The sequence below is a fragment of the Cupressus sempervirens genome, chromosome 3 (assembly GCF_028749045.1).
Source record: "Cupressus sempervirens isolate cs-2001-9-10 chromosome 3, ASM2874904v1, whole genome shotgun sequence".
NCBI classification, from domain to species: Eukaryota; Viridiplantae; Streptophyta; class Pinopsida; order Cupressales; family Cupressaceae; genus Cupressus; species Cupressus sempervirens.
The window spans coordinates 27,954,577-27,974,512 of record NC_143120.1 but is presented as its reverse complement, the minus strand read 5'-3'; positions in this window follow the sequence as shown (position 1 = coordinate 27,974,512).

Here is a 19,936-nt window from a genome sequence, read left to right as displayed (position 1 = left end):
CCTTTCACCAATTCTACTTCTTATCTTTATTTGCTTGATTAGCCCAGCTCAACTATTTATGTTTTTTCCTTCAACAACTTCACACTTCACATCAACTCTTGATCAGCAAAATGAAATTAGCATCAACATTATCATCCAACCAACAAACTAAAAACAAACTAAAATTGTCTTGTTCTCCTCCTTAAATAGATTTTTAAATTCTTCTAGGTTCTTCAATCTTTTGTCACTTAATCAACATCATTAATCTTAGGTTTATGCAAAATTATTAGATTTAAAAACTTCATACAATGAATCTAGACATTCATAAAATATAACTTGTATAGAACTTTGTGTACATCCTTATCTTCATTCAATCTCCATCATCAGATCCTTCTTGAATGTTTGCAATCATTGATCTTGTAACAAACTCTGACCAATTCTTAGACCATCTCAAACTTTCCAAATTTTCATCAAAATTTAGCCTCAGATTCCAATTTCCCCAACTGGGTCATCCTATTGTGACTTAGTAAACATAACATTTACTCAGGAAACCTAATACTCAGTTAATAGTGACTTTCTTGGGCAACATTGTGTTCCTCTTTCTTTGTCCATTTCTTGGGCAATATTGTAGTCACTCAGTGATTACATACTCCCTTCATTAACCTTGTAACTCAATTAAGCATGTATCCTTCATTACTTTGAAACAATACATGATTGTAAAACAATAAAACCAATAATACATTATCACTAACCAACTTATTCAAGTGCCCATTGAATACCTTACATATAACTTCTATCTTCATCATACTTCCTTCAAATCCTCTTCATCAATCATGTTGGTTTTTCATTTAATAGTTTTGAAAATAACCAAGAAATTAGACCAATGCATCTAAGGCTAGCAAATTCCTATTACTGATATGCTCGACGGCAATCTTGGGCCAACTATAAGGCATAACTCCTTCTTCACTTCAGGCTTTGCACGACCTACGCAAGTTAACCTTGAGGTTCTGACATATCACCAATGTAATTGAAACATAAATCTAAACGTATTAACTATATATGCAACCTTTTTATCTTTTGATACTTATGCAATGACATGGGAATGAAATAGCTACAGATCATAACCTATGAAACCATAAGCTAAGTGAGGGTTAATTCTTTTCAGCCCACTACAAAACATGGAATATTGAATTTATTTGATTAAAATGATTTGTGCAAATTGTAATCACCTAAAAATGGTCATCTAGATTATTAGCTCCCTTCTCAGCATTTTGGCTAAATTAATTAAATCATTTACCCAGACCAAATTGCTAATAACCAATCAATTTGATTATAACCTATAGTTTGACTATGCTATCCTAAGTTCATTATTTGATTAAAAGAACATGTCCCCTTTTAATTAAATAAAAGACCCCATTCTTCTAACCCACTTAAAGTGCACACATAAAGTCCTCTTTCTATTTTGCAATTAAAAGAAAAAGCTTTGTGATTTTTGTCTTATATGACAAGTCAACTTATATTCTATTGGTTGACTTGTGTGTGCACATGGATCACTCCTCTTTTCAAATTCCACCGTTGATCATCCACCATCTTCATCTTGATCTCTACCGTCCGTACGACTTTAAAAGGGAGAGAGCTTTCCCCCTCAAAGCATCCATCTTTTGAGTATTGTTATGTTGCAGGTTTTCTAACAGGTTTCTTTGGAGCTTTGTGGAGAACTTTTATTTCTTGTCTACATTCTCTCATACCATAACATTTTAGCTTAGATTCATGTTGCATGTTAGTTTAGCTTTTATTTTGCAATAATCTATCTCACATAGCTTAATATTTAGATTGTAACACTCTCATACATGTTTTAGCATAGCTACATTTAGCATTCTCATCTTAGCTTAATTTCCATACTTGCATTGCATTCTTGAGGAACTCCTTGAGACATTTGCATTTTTTCATCTTGTCTTTGGAACCTCCCATTGCATGGTTTACTAGCAAAAAGAGTATTCCTAAAGCTCAATTGAGAGCCCTTAAACTTGAAATAAACTCTCTTGCACTTCGTGGATAAGGAGCTCTAAGCCGGCCTCCAAGCATTCCAAACTCATAGAATCGTTTGGATAGAAGGGTTTAGAGTGGGACACTTTCGAGTGTACATTTTTGACGCCCATCGTGGGGCTTGAATCAAGTTTCTAGCTCCATTTGCTTTCATTTCTTATCACTAGTTTTTTATAGCAGCATATTGGATCTAATCAAGTGCTTTCGTAGAATTATCACTTTGGTTTTAAGGCCAACCCATAAGTAGATTGGTTTGAGGGCCAAAAATCTAGTTGGTTTAAAGATTTGATCATATCTTTTAAATTGCTTGGAGTTTGGTTCTAAATTATTTTTTACAGGTTGGGTATGTGTCCAACATGTCTCAGTCCAATTTTAGAGCATTTTGATGTGATTTTCAGAAGTTATGATTTTTTCTTTATTTTTCATAAAAATCCATTTTTGATCGTAAATCAGCATATTTTTTGAAAAAACTTATATTTTCAGAAATATTTTTGAATTCTAAGGGGGATACTTTCTTTATGTTTTGACCTTTGAGGTCATATTAGGGATCAAAAACCTGATTTGATAAATTTGGCTAGTTTTGACAAAATGGGTCCCTAGGGCACAAATGAAGAGATTGTTTTGAATTTCTTGCATTTTTGGAAAGATCTCTAGTTTTTAGCAAGGGTCTTTTCTTTCCATTTCTATTTTTGGGTCCGAAATCATAGCAAAAAAAATCTAATCATGTTGACTAGGTTAAAAGCAAAGAGTAAAAATGAGAGCATTTGTGATTAGTTTGCACTTTCTTTGCATACACTTGGTTGGAAGATAACTTGGATATTTGAGGCAACTAACCACTTTTTATTGCAATTTTTTATGTTATTTCACACTAAGTTGTGGTGCTAACAAGTTGTGATTGCAAGTTGCCATCCTTGTGAAAAAAATTGAAACATTGCATAAAAAGAACGTATGTCAAAGCTTCAAATGCACAAGGACTACTAACAATTGTTTGCAGGGCTGCTTAACGCATAAAAACTTAATTTTGCTTATTCTTTACTTTTACATGTGTGACATATACTAGTTGTTTTTTTTTAGGCACATCAAAACTTACGATTGAGATCTTTTGGTGATAGGAGAGTATGCTCTTCATCCTTGTGGTGAATCAAAAATCTTGACTTACCATTTGGTTTCAAGAGTAAGAGGCAACTAAATCTTCTTGGCATGTTTGGGAGAATACGGTTGGAATAGGAGAGTATGTTCTTCACCCTTGTGGTGAATCAGAAATCTTGAATTCCAAAAGTTGATCCACTCTTTGTGTAGTTTAGAATCCTTTAGAGGGCCTCCTCTTAGACAACCTGAGAGGAACGACCCAAGTGGGGACAAGCAGATTACCCGACTCTTCCAACCCACTATAATCTTAAGGCTATCAAAGACACAAAACGTTGGTAGACATAACACTTATCTTACCTAGTGTTATTTCTTGTGGGATTGTGACCATGAGGAGATCACTAGGGAGGAATTCTTAAGGTACTCTTGTGGTCACGAGACCAGTTACTTATTGCAAGGTGAGGTGTCCCTTAATTGGGAGCAAGAGGAACACTATGAACGGAAGCCCTATCTAAACACCCTAAGTTAGTAACTACCCTTTTTAGCCGCTCAACTTCTTGATGCAAGGATCAATCCTAATGGACTACTCGGATCACCCCAAGATTTTACACTCACCATATGTGTTCCCTTGTTTGTGCTTATGGCACTTCCATGACAAAGCCAATATCTCTTGTGGGCAACCACTTGGTGTGAGGCGAAGGAGCATCAAGCGTGGGCCAAGTTGTTGAGTAATGAACTATGACTTTAAGGTAGATTTCTTGGCTACTATTTTCGATGTGTTGACCTGTGTTAACATTTTTACAACATAAACATTTCAGTAAAATTGCTAGGAAGGTTGTTCTGATATCACAAATGCATGTTGGCAAGGTTGTTTTTACCCTTGCTCAATTGTTTTAAGACATGTTAAAACACCTATTGTTTGCAAACCTTGCTGATAACTGATACGAACTGAAAAAAAACACTATCTGACTTGAAAAACCATCTGATTAATGAATTGAAACAAACACTTTAAGTCAAAAATTGATCCTTTTTGCACAAAACTAGCACTTTGTCACTTGCTTCCTGAGAAATTATCACTTGAGATTTTTTTTTTTTTTTTTTTGCCAAAACAATGTCTGTAGTCATATTTTTCTGGTCTAAGGTATGTCACGTTAGTCTCCCTTGATTCTAGTTGCGTATTAGTGTGTTAGGAATTTTATCCTAAGTTGAAAAGATGGGTTTAGTCCGTCGAATGTAAGTCTTGAAATATCCTTGATGAATCACTTGTCAAAATCCGGTTATTATTCTATTGTAGCTATTCGCTATTGAGAATCTTGCTCACTCACTCGGCTCGAGTCACTAGTGTTGTAAGCTCTTGAGCACTGTTTGACAAGCCATCTGTTACACTTTGACAAGTGACTAGTCCTGGTTGTAAAAGCTTCAAATCTAACACACTTCTCTCATCCTATTAAACAAAGACAAATCTTTACACACCGGTCACAACTAGACATCAAGTTGGTAATGGTGACCATACACCTTTCATTTTCGAGCAATTGGAAAAACCACCCAAACGTCCTCACAAGCAACCTTGTGATAAGAATCTCAAATTTGCTCAAACACAAACGGCCAACATTCGACACAACCCACTTTATAATTTTGAAAATCCATTTGGTACACCCTCTAAGACACCGAAGGATACGAATAGTATAGTCACTATGGTGCACCCTGATGAAATTAAACATCACTTAGAAGAACAAGCACGTGAAACCCAAAAGACTTTGGAGGCTATATATGATATGGAAAGAGAAAACCAACAAGTTGACACTTGCAATTAGGCACGTTATGAAGGACATAAGGAACTTGTCCTCGAAATCCTTTTGAGAACAATGATGGCAATCACACGCCACCAAGGACTCCTAGAGCTTCTACTGGTGCATGTCCTTCACCACCTAAACCATCCCATCATGATAGTGATGAAGAAGTAACTAGTGAAGACGTGATCAAATTTCAACAAGATGGCTTCGCCCAAAAACTAATGCTTAGAGCTTTAGAGGAAAATGGAGACCAATACTTCCGATACATGGCAACTAGGGGATGGAAAGTCCCTCAAGGTATTGATGTTGAGCATATAATTCCAAAATGAGAGCCCACTAAGGCTGAAATCTTAAGGGAAGAAATACAAGAGCTAAGGAAACAATTTGCACAACTGCAAACTTCAAAAGAGCCGCCTAAAACATCATTTGTTGAATCAATTTGCGCTCTTCCATTTGATAGGAGTCTATACATGCTGCCATTTCCTAAGGATATAGAGGTTCCTAAGTATGACAAATACGATGGAAATGGTGACCCTCACAACCATGTGAGACATTTCTATGCTATTAGCATGGACTTTATGCATGAAGACATCTTTCTTATGCGTTTGTTTTCTAGAAGTCTAAGAGGACAAGCTATGGAATGGTTCACAAAACTGAGTCCTCCTCTTAAAACATTTGACAAACTTGCACAATGCTTCATCTAGCAATATTCATAAAACATTCAACATCCTGTGACTGTGTTAGACTTGTGCAACATCAAACAAAAACTAGGAGAACCTTTTGCAACATATCTTCAATGATGGAGATCTTTATATTCTCAATATCCTCGGCAAGTTCCTGAGGCTGAAAAAATTGACATTTTTGTCAATACGCTTGTACCCGAGCTATACTTTGATCTAAGAAAACAATTATTCACATCCTTCAACGCCATGGTTGAGAGTGCATATCGCATTGAGGATGTTGCTATCAAAAAGGGTGATATTTTTATAAACAAAGATGAGAATAACAATGGAAATGGTAAAGAAAAAGGAAAACCTTGGAATAAGAACAAGTATGTTGTCAACGATGGAGTAGTGGACACTCCTAAGACTAAGGAGCTTGCATTTAATCTTTCCAATGTCATCTATGCAATGAAACAACAAGAAGGTTCAAAGCCACAAACCTTTGATAAAGGCTCTAAATTTGCAAAGAAGCAACGTGTTTACACACCTATGGTCAAACCTTATGAAGTAGTTTTAAAAAATTTAATTGCAAACAAGTTGGTTACCTTACTAGACAACTCTCGTCCTTATGATCCACCTATCAGACCTCCATGGTGGAGAGAGGATCACACTTGCAGTTATCACTGAAGCAAGGGTCATAACATTGAAAACTATTTTAAGCTTAAAGATGTAATTCAAGATCTCATTGAGGTAGGAAAAGTTGTCACAGATGGCCTCATTAAAAATGCTGACCACAAAGCTTTCAAACAACCCTTGCTAGAATATGAGAAAGGTGAAACCTCCAAAGCTGCCAAAAAGAATCATGATGCCAAAATCAGCTATGCTTACCCTGACACAGATAATATTATAGGCATGCTTGAGGCTGTTGAATATTTATGCATGGCAAGTCCCAAAAGTGACAAACAACCCAATTATGATGCTGAGGATGAACAACCAAAAGTGGTTTTAAAGACACGATCTATTCCTCCATGTCACGCTAACACTAGACCTAAGGTGGTGCTCTGAGTGGTCAAATCTTTCTCTTCATAGAGTGAACCACTTAACACCGTCACTAGGGGGCAATCTAAGGTTGTCCTTAAATTTTCTCATGATCCTAAGAATGCTTCATCTTCTAAACAACCAACTACCTCTAGGATCTCCAACTATGACCTTGTCAGTCAACTGCAACATACCTCAGCTCAAATTTCTATTTTTGAGTTGTTAGAATTGTCCCCCTTGCACAAGGATATCCTCAAAAAAGTTTTACATTCTTCCAATGTTCCCACCGACATTGATGCAGAACAATTCCAAGCCATGGTGAACCATATCTCTTCACCTCATTATCTCACCTTTTCTGAAGAAGATGACCGAGCTCTTAGTCATCCCCACAATCTTGCTCTCCATGTCGAAGTTTAAATCTTTTGTACTCACATCTGTCGAGTCTTGATAGACAATGGTGCATGGCTTAATATCATTTCATTCAATGTAATCCAATAGTTGGGCATGTTTGTGTTAGGATAAACCATAGACAGAAATAAAAACTACATGCAAATATAACCAATAACAGAAAAATAATTGAACACACAGAAATGAACACAAGGCACCAAGATTTAACGTGGTTCACCCAATCCCTGGGCTACGTCCACCAAACAGCAAGTCCGATCTTATTACAATCCAGTGATTACAACCTGATTACAATCCGTAATCCCTTATAGCTCAATACCGCCGCAAGAACCAATTTCGTATCACCACATATATAAAATACCCAACCCTAAGCCCTTTTTATACAAATATTAAACCGCTTTAAGGTTATAACATGTCGGCCATATGTCGGCCATAATATGTCGGCTACCATGTCGGCTACTTCCAAAAAAAAATTTTATTATGAAGTATGTACAATACTTTCCTGATCAGTCACCACAATCTAACAATCTCCCACTTGGGGACTGATCAGGCTCCACACTAAACAACAATCTCCCACTTGGAGACTGATCTTGTAGCAATACAACTACCGCATGTGGCTCCCACTGGATCAAACCACCCTGGACTCTGCTATTCTTTTATTCACATTTAGTCTAAAAGACCAACTGAAGCTGAAGAGGAGTTCAGCTTCTCCCTTGTTACAACCTTTGTCAACATATCTGTTGGATTTTCATTGGTATGTATCTTCTCCAGCTTTAACTGTCCATCCTCCAAAACTGACCGAATGAAATGGTACTGCAACTGTATGTGTTTGGTCTTAGAATGCAGAGCTGAATTCTTAGCAAGATGAATGGCACTCTGACTATCTGTGAACAAATAATTATCCTTCTGAGGATGTCCCAATTCTTCCAAGAAGAACTGAAGCCATATCATCTCTTTGGCTGCCTCTGTAGCAGCAACATACTCTGCCTCTGTAGTGGAGAGAGCATTAATCTTCTGTAGCCTAGAAACCCAGCTCACGGCTGCCCCACCAACAGTAAAGACATAACCTGTAGTACTCCGCCTGGTATCAATATCCCCAGCCAAATCTGAGTCAACATAGCCCTGTAAATCAGTAGTAGAGCCCCCAAAGTGTAAACACTTATTGGATGTTCCTCTCAAATATCTGAGAATCCACTTGACAGCATTCCAATGCTCAAAACCTGGATGACTCATATACCTGCTAACGACTCCCACTGCATGTGCAATATCTGGCCTAGTGCATACCATAGCATACATCAAACTTCCTACAGCTGAAGCATAGGGTACCTTGGACATCTTATCCTCCTCTTCCTGTGTCTTGGGACACATCTCCTTAGTCAATTTCAAATGACCAGGTAAAGGTGTGCTGACAGCTTTAGCATTCTCCATAGAGAAACGTTGCAGCACCTTCTCAACATAATCAGCTTGAGATAGCGTCAATGTTCTGTTCTTCCTATCTCTACAAACCTTCATACCAAGGATTTGTTTTGCTGCCCCCAAATCCTTCATAGCAAATGCATGTGCTAATTGGCGTTTCAGCCCCTTAATATGATCCATGTTAGACCCAGCTACAAGCATATCATCAACATATAAACATAAAATAATGTAACTATCATCATCCAACCTCTTAAAATAAACACAGTAATCTGAATGACACCTATTATATCCATGCTCATGCATAAAACTGTCAAATTTCAGATACCATTGCCGAGGTGCTTGCTTCAAGCCATATAAACTTTTCTTCAATTTGCACACTAAGTTCTCCTCACCTTTGACCTCAAAACCCTGTGGCTAAGCCATATATATTTCTTCATCCAAATCACCATGAAGAAAGGCTGTTTTAACATCCATCTGCTCTAAATGCAAATCTTCAGTAGCCACAAGACTTAAAACAATACGAATAGAAGTCATTTTGACAACAGGAGAAAATATCTCATCAAAATCAATTCCCTTTTTCTGTGCAAATCCTTTTACAACTAACCTGGCCTTAAATCTTTTCTTACCTCCTTCCTCTTCTTTCAACCTGTAAACCCATTTATTCTGTAAAGCCTTTTTACCTGCAGGCAACTTGCACAAATCCCATGTCTTATTTTTCAGCAAAGAGTCCATTTCATCTTTCATTGCAAACTCCCATTGAATCTTAGTATCCACCTGCACAGCTTCATCATAACTTTCAGGTTCACCAGCATCAGTAAGTAAAATAGAATACAAAGAGGGAGAAAACCTTTGTGGAGGTCTAATTGGCCTTGTTGACCGTCTAACATTCACTGGTGTGTGTGGTATTTGTTGTTGCAGTTGTTGCACATCATGAGGAATGGATGGAACATTAGCTTTTGGAGTATCATCCAACACTACATAATCATCTTCTTTCTTCTCATGTTGCTGCAACAGATCTTTGTACAACACTTTTTCATTGAATATGACATCCCGGCTTCTTATAATTTTATGATTTTCAAAATCCCAAAGCCTATAGCCAAATTCATTAATGCCATATCCAAAAAAGACACATTTCTTTGATTTAGCTTCTAGCTTGGTTCTATTTTCAGAGTCTATATGAGCAAAAGCTTCACAACCGAAGGTCTTGAGAAAAGAATAACTCACCTTCTTACCAGTCCATGCTTCCTCTAGAATACCACAACCCAAAGGAATAGAGGGACCTCTATTAATCAAATATACTACAGTATTGACAGCCTCCGCCCACATGTGTAAGGGCAACCCAACATGCAACCTCATGCTCCTTGCGCGCTCCATTATAGTCATGTTCATGCGTTCAGCCACTCCATTTTCCTGTGGAGTCCTTGGAACAGTTTTTTGTCTACGAATACCATTAGTGGAGCAATAATCTTCAAATTCATGACTGCAATACTCACCACCATTATCAGATCTGAGATATTTTAATTTCTTACCAGTCTCATTTTCAACCAAGCATTTCCATTTCTTAAAAGTTTGAAATACATCAGATTTCTGTCTAAGGAAATAAACCCATACTTTTCTAGTTGCATCATCAATAAATGTAACATAATAATGAGAGCCATCAAGGGAAGATACCTGAGCCGGTCCCCATACATCTGTATGCACAAGCTCTAATTTCTCCTTTTTGTTTTCCTTCCCTGTCTTTACAAAACTCACTCTCTTTTGTTTTCCATACACACAACTTTCACAGAAATCCATATTCACACATTTTAGACCTGGTAAAACTTTCCTTGAATGAAGTACTTTCATACCTTTCTCACTCATGTGCCCAAGTCTATTGTGCCACAGCGCTGTATCAGAATCTACAGCAGCTATTTGTTCTCCCTGCTCAACTGCAGTAATTGTTCCTGAATATTCATTTTTCTCGGAAACAATCAAAGTAGAAGGAACAATATGACCTGTACAAAGATATAAGGTGCCTACTTTCACACCTTTTTCTACTACAAAGGAACCTTTTGAAACCTTCCAATTTTTATCATTAAAAGTAACTACACAACCCTCATCACCAAGTTGGCCTGCTGAAATTAAATTTCTACTTAGTTTTGGAACATGTCTTACCTCATGTAGTAGCCAATGATTCCCATTCTGCAACTTAATCTTAATTTTTCCCTTTCCAACAATCTGACAGGGTTCATTATCCCCCAAATAAACAAGCCCAAAATCCCCTTAGACATAATCAATGAAATAACCTCTATGAGGTGTAGCATGAAAAGAAGCACCAGAATCTAAAACTCATGAATCATCAACACTCTCTAAAGACAGAAGCAAAGCATCCTCTTCGGATTTGTTACTTACCACATTTGCCTCTTTGTCTCCATCTGATTTATCTCGTTCATTTTTCTTTCGAGTCCAGCAATCTTTCTTTTTGTGCCCTGGTTTCCCACAGTACCAGCAATCATTTGGTCCTCTCGATTGAGACCTCCTCCCCTTTGACTTTCCTCTTGATTTCCCACGATTTCCAGAGTTACTTCCTCTTTCAGTCGTTCTGCCCCTGCTTTGTGCATTTAAAGCACTTCCTGATGTAGATCCACCTGAGGATTTTCTACGAGTTTCCTCACTTAAAATAACACCGATCACATCATCATATTTTAGGGTACTAGATCCAGGAACTGAATTACTCACCGCCATTACCAAGCCATTCCAGCTTTCAGGCAAAGAACACAAAATCAAGAGAGCCCTAATTTCTTCATCAAAATTGATACCCACAGAAGATAATTGACTAGTAATAGTATTAAACTCATTTAAATGATCTGCAATAGATCCACCTTCTGCCATTTTCATATTAAATAAACGCTTCATGAGAAATACCTTATTTGAAGCGGAGGGCTTTTCATACAGTGTCGCTAGGGTTTTCATCGAATCTTCTGTCATCTTTGCTTTTGTAATATTAAATGCCACCGATGGTGCCAAGCATAACCGAATGCTTCCGAGTGCCTTTCTGTCCAAAAGATCCCATTCAGCCTCTGACATAGTTCCCTGATTCTTGGCTTTTCCTTCCAACGGCTTCCATAAATCCTTCTGATATAAATAGTCTTCCATTTGCATCTTCCATAACTGGAAGTTCTGCCCATTAAACCTGTCAACCCTCAACTTACCCTCATCTGCCATCGCTTCCACTCAACTATGAGACTCCCACTTAACCGTGAGACTTTCCTGCAGAGGATAACTGAAAGACAACCTTGCTCTGATACCACTTGTTAGGATAAACCATAGACAGAAATAAAAACTACATGCAAATATAACCAATAACAGAAAAATAATAGAACACACAGAAATGAACACAAGGCACCAAGATTTAACGTGGTTCACCCAATCCCTGGGCTACGTCCACCAAACAGCAAGTCCGATCTTATTACAATCCAGTGATTACAACCTGATTACAATCCGTAATCCCTTACAGCTCAATACCGCCGCAAGAACCAATTTTGTATCACCACATATATAAAATACCCAACCCTAAGCCCTTTTTATACAAATATTAAACCGCTTTAGGGTTATAACATGTCGGCCATGTGTCGGCCATAATATGAAGTATGTACAATACTTTTCTGATCAGTCACCACAATCTAACAATTTGAATTTGCCATCGATCCTAAGTACAAGATCACTATAAAGGCCTATGATGAGGTCAAAAGGCCTTCTAAAGATCTAATTGTGCTTCCAATCAGAGTTGGTCAAGTTGAGAAGAATGTCGTTTTCCAAGTCTTAGACATACCCCTTGCATACAACTTGTTGTTGAGATGACCATGGATCCATGACATACAAGCAGTGCCCTCTACATACCATCGGTGCATCAAGTTCCCTTTTAATGGTACTGAAGTAGTTGTCCCCGATGACAACTCCATGTCTATCAACACATTATCTGTTGTTGAAACACTAGTTCCACATAATCACTCTTCTCACGAGCTGACACCATCTTTCAAGGAGTGTGAACAAAAAATGAAGATGATGAGCTTTGGCATGGGTGAATACACTCTAGACTCTATTGCTGCCCTACCTATTTTCCCTTGGTCTTATGGGAAACCGTCTACAAAATGGAAGCCCTCCACTTCCGCCATGACTCTTTTTGGTGCCTTTGTATAGTCCTTAGTTCCCCTAGAAGCAGAGAAAGAAAAATAGGCTATTACAGATTGGATCTATAGGGGAGAGGGTGATGAGGAGGAAGTCACAGTCACCACTCCCATCTCTCCTAAACATTATGGAAAAGGCTATAAATTTCTAGCAAGCATGGGCTATCAAGGCCATGGGTCTCTAACTGGTAAGAAAAAAGCTCTAGTTGAACCTATAAGTCATACTCAAGGTCATGATGCTCAAGACACTGTTGGCCTAGGTTTTGGGCTAGAAAATGATATACCAACATTTGATCAAAGAATACCTCTGTCTAGTGAATCAGAGAATGATGACCCTCCTCTTGTTGCTACTACTTCACAAGACGAAGACTTTGTCCCTCTCACTTCCCTCCTTTGGGGAGAAGAAATATTGACTATTAATAATAATGAGGAAGCTTCTACCTCCCAACAACAAGAACAAGAAGAATCTACTCCTAAGGACATGAATAGAGGATGAATTAGACAGAATATTGCTCATCTCAAAGCTAGGGATCAAAGTACAAATTCTCATGAGTATGAGTAGGAAAGTCTCTTGGATGCATCTTGCGAGCTAGGGGTGGATGTAATTTATGCCTATACAACCCAACCAAATGTAGTTGAATGATCTAGTATAGGGTCGGATGAGTTTGACTCACAACATGTCTCAATGGATCACGCTAGTCCCTCTAGGTCTATTCCTGAGCTAGACTCCTTTGCGACATTCTTTATAGGCCCGACTTCACAAGTCACCAGAGATGACTCCTTCAATATCAATCATATTGAAACTTCCACCTTACTCTCACTAATTCACCAAGATCTCATAGATTGGTCTCTCCAAAATCAAAGACCTGAAATACGGTCTTTCCAAAATGATTATGAGATCACTTGTTACTTGAATTCCATTGAACCCATCACTTCTTCCACCAGTGAACCTGTGGTTAACATGACGGAATTAGATATCAAGTACCTTAGTCAAAAAATTAAAAGAAAAAATAAGTGGTCAGGTGGCGAAAACCACATTGTGGCAGTGTCTGATCCTCAAAAAAGTAAAAATAAAGGCATATCTAATGGTGAAAACCTCCCTGAGGCACCTACGAATGAGGTACTTAGTAGTCTACCAAGCTATTTCTAGGATAGATCTTCAGTTCTCATTGAACCTACGCAACCTATCAACTTGGGTACAGAAGAATGTCCTAAGATTATTCATGTAGCTCAATCCTTGTCAAATGAAGAAAAGACACAGTTTGCTCAATTCTTTCAAGATAAGAAGGTCAACTTCACATGGACATACTCTAATATGCCAGGGCTTGATATAGATCTCATCATGCATCACTTATCAATCGCACCAGATGTCAAGCCTGTCAAACAAAAGTTGAGAAAAATGGATCCACATGTGGCCCTACTGGGCAGAGTTGGAAAAATTCTTAAGTGCAAACTTCATTAGGGCCATTGATTATGTGGAGTGGATTTCCAACATTTTACTTGTCTCTAAGCATGAAAAATCCATACGATTTTGTACTAATTTCAAAGATCTCAACAAAGCATGCCCCAAGGATGAATCTCCACTACCAAACATCGATATGATAGTGGACATGACTGTGAGTTATGAGATGTACTCCCTCATGGATGGATTTTTTGGGTATAATCAAATCAAGATAGCTCCAGTAGACCAAGAAAAGACAACTTTTACATGTGCATGGGGTACCTTTTGCTAGAATCTCATGCCTTTTGGGCTTAAAAATGTTGGCGCTACATATCAATGAGCAATGACAACCATCTTTCATGATATGATGCATAAAAACATGGAAGACTATGTTGATGACACGTTGGCTAAATCTAAAAAATGATACACACATCTCAAAGACCTTAGTCTGATATTGGACTATATGGAACAATTTCAACTTAGGCTAAATCCAAAAAAATGTGCCTTTGGTGTCACTTCTGGGAAATTGCTAGGGTATATCATTTCAGCAAAAGGCATTGAGGTTGATCCTGAAAAAGTCCAAGCTATCATGGAGATGCATCCACCAAAGAATATCAGTCAGCTTAGAAGTCTACAAGGATGTCTACAATCCATAAGAAGATTTATCTTTCAATTGGTTATAAGGCTCAAGCTTTCAATAAAAATCTGTATAAAGGATCTACCCATATTTGGAACAGTGATTGTCAACAGAGTTTAGATCAAATCAAAGGCTACTTGGAAAAACCTCCAATTTTGATGCCACCCATTCTAGGAAAACCTTTGATTTTATATATTTCAGCTACGAATTCTTCTCTAGGAGCACTCTTAGCCCAAAGTGATGAGACAGGTAAAGAAAGAGCCATATACTATATCAGTCAAACTTTGGTAGCTTATGAAATAAACTATAAAAGTATAGAGAAGGCATGCCTTGTTGTAGTATTTGCCTCTCAAAAGCTTCGACATTATATGTTGGCGCATATAGTTCACTTGATTGCTAAGATAGATCCTTTGAAATATTTGTTAAGTAAAGCCGCACTTACTGGTCGTCTTGCTAAATGGATGATGATTCTTTCTAAATTTGACATTCAGTATGTCGAACGTAAGGCAATCAAAGGACAGGCCATAGCTGACCAGTTGGCTGACTTTCCACTCGAAGATACAACACCTATACAAATTGAGTTTCTAGGTGCCTCAATCATGTATATTACTGAGACGACATGGAAGATGTTTTTTGATGGGTCTCATACTTAGAATGGAGCAGAGCAGGTGTTTTGTTTGTTTCCCCTCACGGTTATACGATCCCAAAGTCCTACAAACTCCTATTCCCATGTACAAACAACATTGCAGAATATGAAGCATTAACAAATGGGATAAAATGGCTCTTGAATGGCAGATAACTGAACTACACATCTATGGCGATTCTCAACTTGTTGTGAACCAAGTAAACAATGAATACCAAATGAAGGATGACAAGTTGATCCCTTATAAGAAGTTGATAGATGCTCTAAAGAATTATTTTACCTTTGTAACCTTCCAACAGATTCCTAGAACAGAAAACGAGGCTACTGATGCTATGGTTGCCTTAGCATCTATCCTCCAACTACAAGAACATGAATCGCGATTTGAGTTCCTAGTGGAAGAACTACGTCACCCTGCCTATGATTCCTCAGATAACCAAGTGATCTGCACTATTATGGGTCATGATTCCTCCTGCTATGCGGCTATCTTCTCCTACCTACATGATCAAGTTATACCTGAAACCCTCACACACAACCAAAAATGCCAACTCCTTCGTAATGCTTCACATTACACTTTGGTCTCTGGTGACTTGTATAGGAAGGGTTTAGACGAAACGTTGCTTAGGTGTTTAGAGCTAGAAGAGTCTGAGAAGGCACTTGCCAAAGTCCATGATGGAATTTATGGGGCACATTCTAATGCCCTTGCACTTGCCCGAAAGCTTCTTAGGATGGGTTATTACTGGCCCAACATGCAAGTTGATGCTGTGCGCTATGCGAAGTCCTATCAAAAATGTCAACTCCATGGCAACTTGATACATGGTCCTGGGCGAGAGTTAATCCCTTTCTGTGACATATTGGCCATTTCAACAATGGGCCTTTGACTTGGTAGGAAAGATTCGTCCAAGCTCATCCAGTGGTCACAAATTTATCATCATAGCAACAGAGTACTTCACTAAATGGGTTGAAGCTGTACCATTATCTACTGCTACAGGCAAACATGTTGCCCTGTTTATATTGAATCACATCATTTGCCAATATGGTATCCCATCCTCTATTGTTACAGATAATGGAGGGTAGTTCAAGAATAAGGACTTAAAGAAGCTATGCAAAAAGTTTTGAATTAAGCAACATTGGTCCTCTATTTACTATCCCCAAGGGAATGGCCAAGCTGAGGCCTCTAATAAAACACTGCTGAAAATCCTACACTGCATAGTTCACAAGTCTGGGAAAGATTGGCACTTGCAAATAAATCCAGCACTTTGGGCCTTTAGAACCTCTATTCGTACTCCTACAGGGGCTACGCCCTTTTCTCTAGTCTATGGCTTTGAGGCTATTCTCCCGTTAGAAGTTGAGATACCTTCCTTGTGCATCTCCTTGCATGGTTTAATAATCGATGAAGACCATAAAGCTATGCGAGTACAAGAACTGGAAACTCTTGATGAACGTCACAAAGCCGCTTTTGATCACATGAGGGCTTATCAGAAGCGCATGTCTACCCAATATAACAAGAAGGTTCACCCTCGTGAATTTCAAGTTGGTTTTGGTGCTTATCAGTTGTCTACTTCAGAGGGTGAAGAACTTGTAGAGCCTATCAACATCCTACATTTGAAGAAGTTATATGCTTAAAGGCTTGTTGTTCAGCTATCTTGTACATATTTATGATTCTGAAAAAATACTAAAAAAATAAAAAAATGTTCAGAAAAAAGATCATCTTAGTGAAAACCTAGCAATAGGCGCTTTGATGTATCACCAAAAAAAAAAAAATTAAAAATACAAAAAAAATGAAAAAAGTCCTGAAAAAATCTGTCAAGTGGTGAAAACTTAGAAACAGGCACTACTTGAAACCCTTGCAGCTATGTCTATCAGTCTCAATCATCCATTTCACTACACATTTCCTAGCTTGGAATTGTTTCTTGTCCTCATCTCGGGGACATAGCTACTTAGCCTATTGAGGTATTCTTGTGCATTAGGGTTTCTTTGACAAATCACAAAATAATGTTTCTCAACACTTTTCAGATAGTTTACCTACGGTCTTCGATGTCGCAATATTTCTCACTATCAAAATCAAGTCTTGAAGAAATGGCCAAGTGACTTACACACACGTACTTTAACACTTAAATGACTGAGCTATGCTGATCTTTATCTACTTTGTGTGTTGTCTATGATGATTTCTTTACTGGGTTCCCTCCCTAATAGTCTTTCGAGGATGTCATTGCCTAGAAGACTAGGGGCATGGGACATGCTTTTTTGATTTCTGCTTGTGGGTATACTTCATTTGTCTATAGTGTTTTAAGCATTCATGCTTATCCTAATTGACACTTTGATTTATAAATGTATCATCCTTGACTGTTTTGCAAGACCACACTTGGGGGTTATCCTGGCGCTTATGCCTTGATACAGGTGTAATCTTGCTAAATCAAACTTAAGGAATCTAATCGTGTAGTTATCTTGACTTACATGTCTCTCATGCTTAGATTGGATTTCCAAATACCTATCTGATATTGATCATATTCATATTCTCATAGTTATGCTAGTGATAATTATATGATCTCATGAAGTCCTTGATAAACACTCAATGATGAAATTAAGAGTCTAAATGTTATGCACTTCTTGTTGGTAAACCACTTTTCATATTAGCTTTCATTTTAGGTTCATTTTCTAGCTTAGACTTGCAGTCTTGCATATGGGGAGAGCTATCTCTTCATCTTTTTGTAGACATATCGGCTAACTCCTTTCATATATTTCTTTACTTTCTTCTTGTTCATGTCTTTTCACCTTCTTAATCTATCGCTTCATCTCTTTTCTATCTTATCATCACATTATATAAATTTTTGACCTCTTAAATAATTTCAACATCTTGGATTCATTTTCAAGATCGAAATAAAAATTTGAGTTCATCTTGATGGTCAAAATTGTCTTTTAAAATTCTACTTTCTTCTGAGCAGTTAGCTGACCTTTTGAGGTCTAATTTTCGAATCATCACTAGGGCATTGTCATTTCTTCATGTCTTCATCATTTCCATACTTCATATCTACTTCAATTCATCGTTTCATGTCTAAAATCACCTTTCTACTTGTTTTGACCTAATTTTTATGCTATATCCTTCAAGGTCAACTCTAGTCAAACTGGGTCATTTTATCAGTTTCTTATAGTCATTCTTGGGTTCTAATCATCTATCTGTCATCTTAGACATTGGTATATTCTAATTTTCTCATGTCTAGCCGATTTCTGCATCCCCTTACCTCACTTCAATTTCGATCCTAAGGGGGCAGAAATACTCTATCATTGATTGCTACAACTATCTATTTCTTAGGAGCATTTTTTTGATCTTCTCACTTGTTCTCGATCTATCTACTTTGCTAAGTGTTAGAATTCTTCTTAAATTCTGACATCATCTTTTTTTAGTGTTCAGTATTATCACTATCAGGCTTTACATTCAGAACTCACTATTACTTTCTGCATTTCGTTCTTTGGAATCATATATCTATATCTTTTTTTGCCTACTTGGCTTCTATTTTCTTTAACATAATGTGTTCCCAGATCGATCACACATTAGTTAAAGAGGGGCAAATGTAATCACCTAAAAATGGCCATCTAGACTATTAGCTCCCTTCTCAGCATTTTGGCTAAATTAATTAAATCATTTACCTAGACCAAATTGCTAATAATCAATCAATTTGATTATAACCTATAGTTTGACTATGCTATCCTAAGTTCATTATTTGATTAAAAGAACATGTCCCCTTTTAATTAAATAAAATACCCCATTCTTCTAACTCACTTAAAGTGCACACCTAAAGTCCTTTTTCTATTTTGCAATTAAAAGAAAAGGCTTTGTAACTTTTGTCTTATATGACAAGTCAACTTATATTCTATTGTTGACTTGTGTGTGCACATGGATCACTCCTCTTTTCAAATTCCACTGTTGATCATCCACCATCTTCATCTTGATTTCTATCGTCTGTACAACTTTAAAAGGGAGAGAGCTTTCCCCCTCAAAGCATCCATCTTTTGAGTATTGTTATGCTACAAATTTTCTAACAAGTTTCTTTGGAGCTTTGTGGAGAACTTCTATTTCTTGTCTACATTCTCTCATACCATAGCATTTTATCTTAGATTCATGTTGCATGTTAGTTTAGTTTCTATTTTGCAATAATCTATCTCACATAGCTTAATATTTAGATTGTAACATTCTCATACATGTTTTAGCATAGCTGCATTTGGCATTCTCATCTTAGCTTAGTTTCCATACTTGCATTGCATTCTTGAGGAACTCCTTGAGACATTTGCATTATTGCATCTTGTCTTTGGAACCTCCCACTACATGGTTTACTAGCAAGAAGATTATTCCTAAGGCTCAGCTGAGAGCCCTTAAACTTGAAATACACTCTCTTGCACTCTGTGGATAGGGAGCTCTAAGCTGGCATCCAAGCATTCCAAACTCATGGAATCATTTGGATAGAAGGGTTTAGAGTGGGACACTTTCGAGTGTACATTTTTAACCCCCGAGTGTGGTCTTGCGAAACAGTCAAGGATGATACATTTATAAGTCAAAGTATAAAATAGGATAAGCATGAATGCTTAAAACGCTATAGACAAATGAAGTATACCCACAAGAAGAAATCAA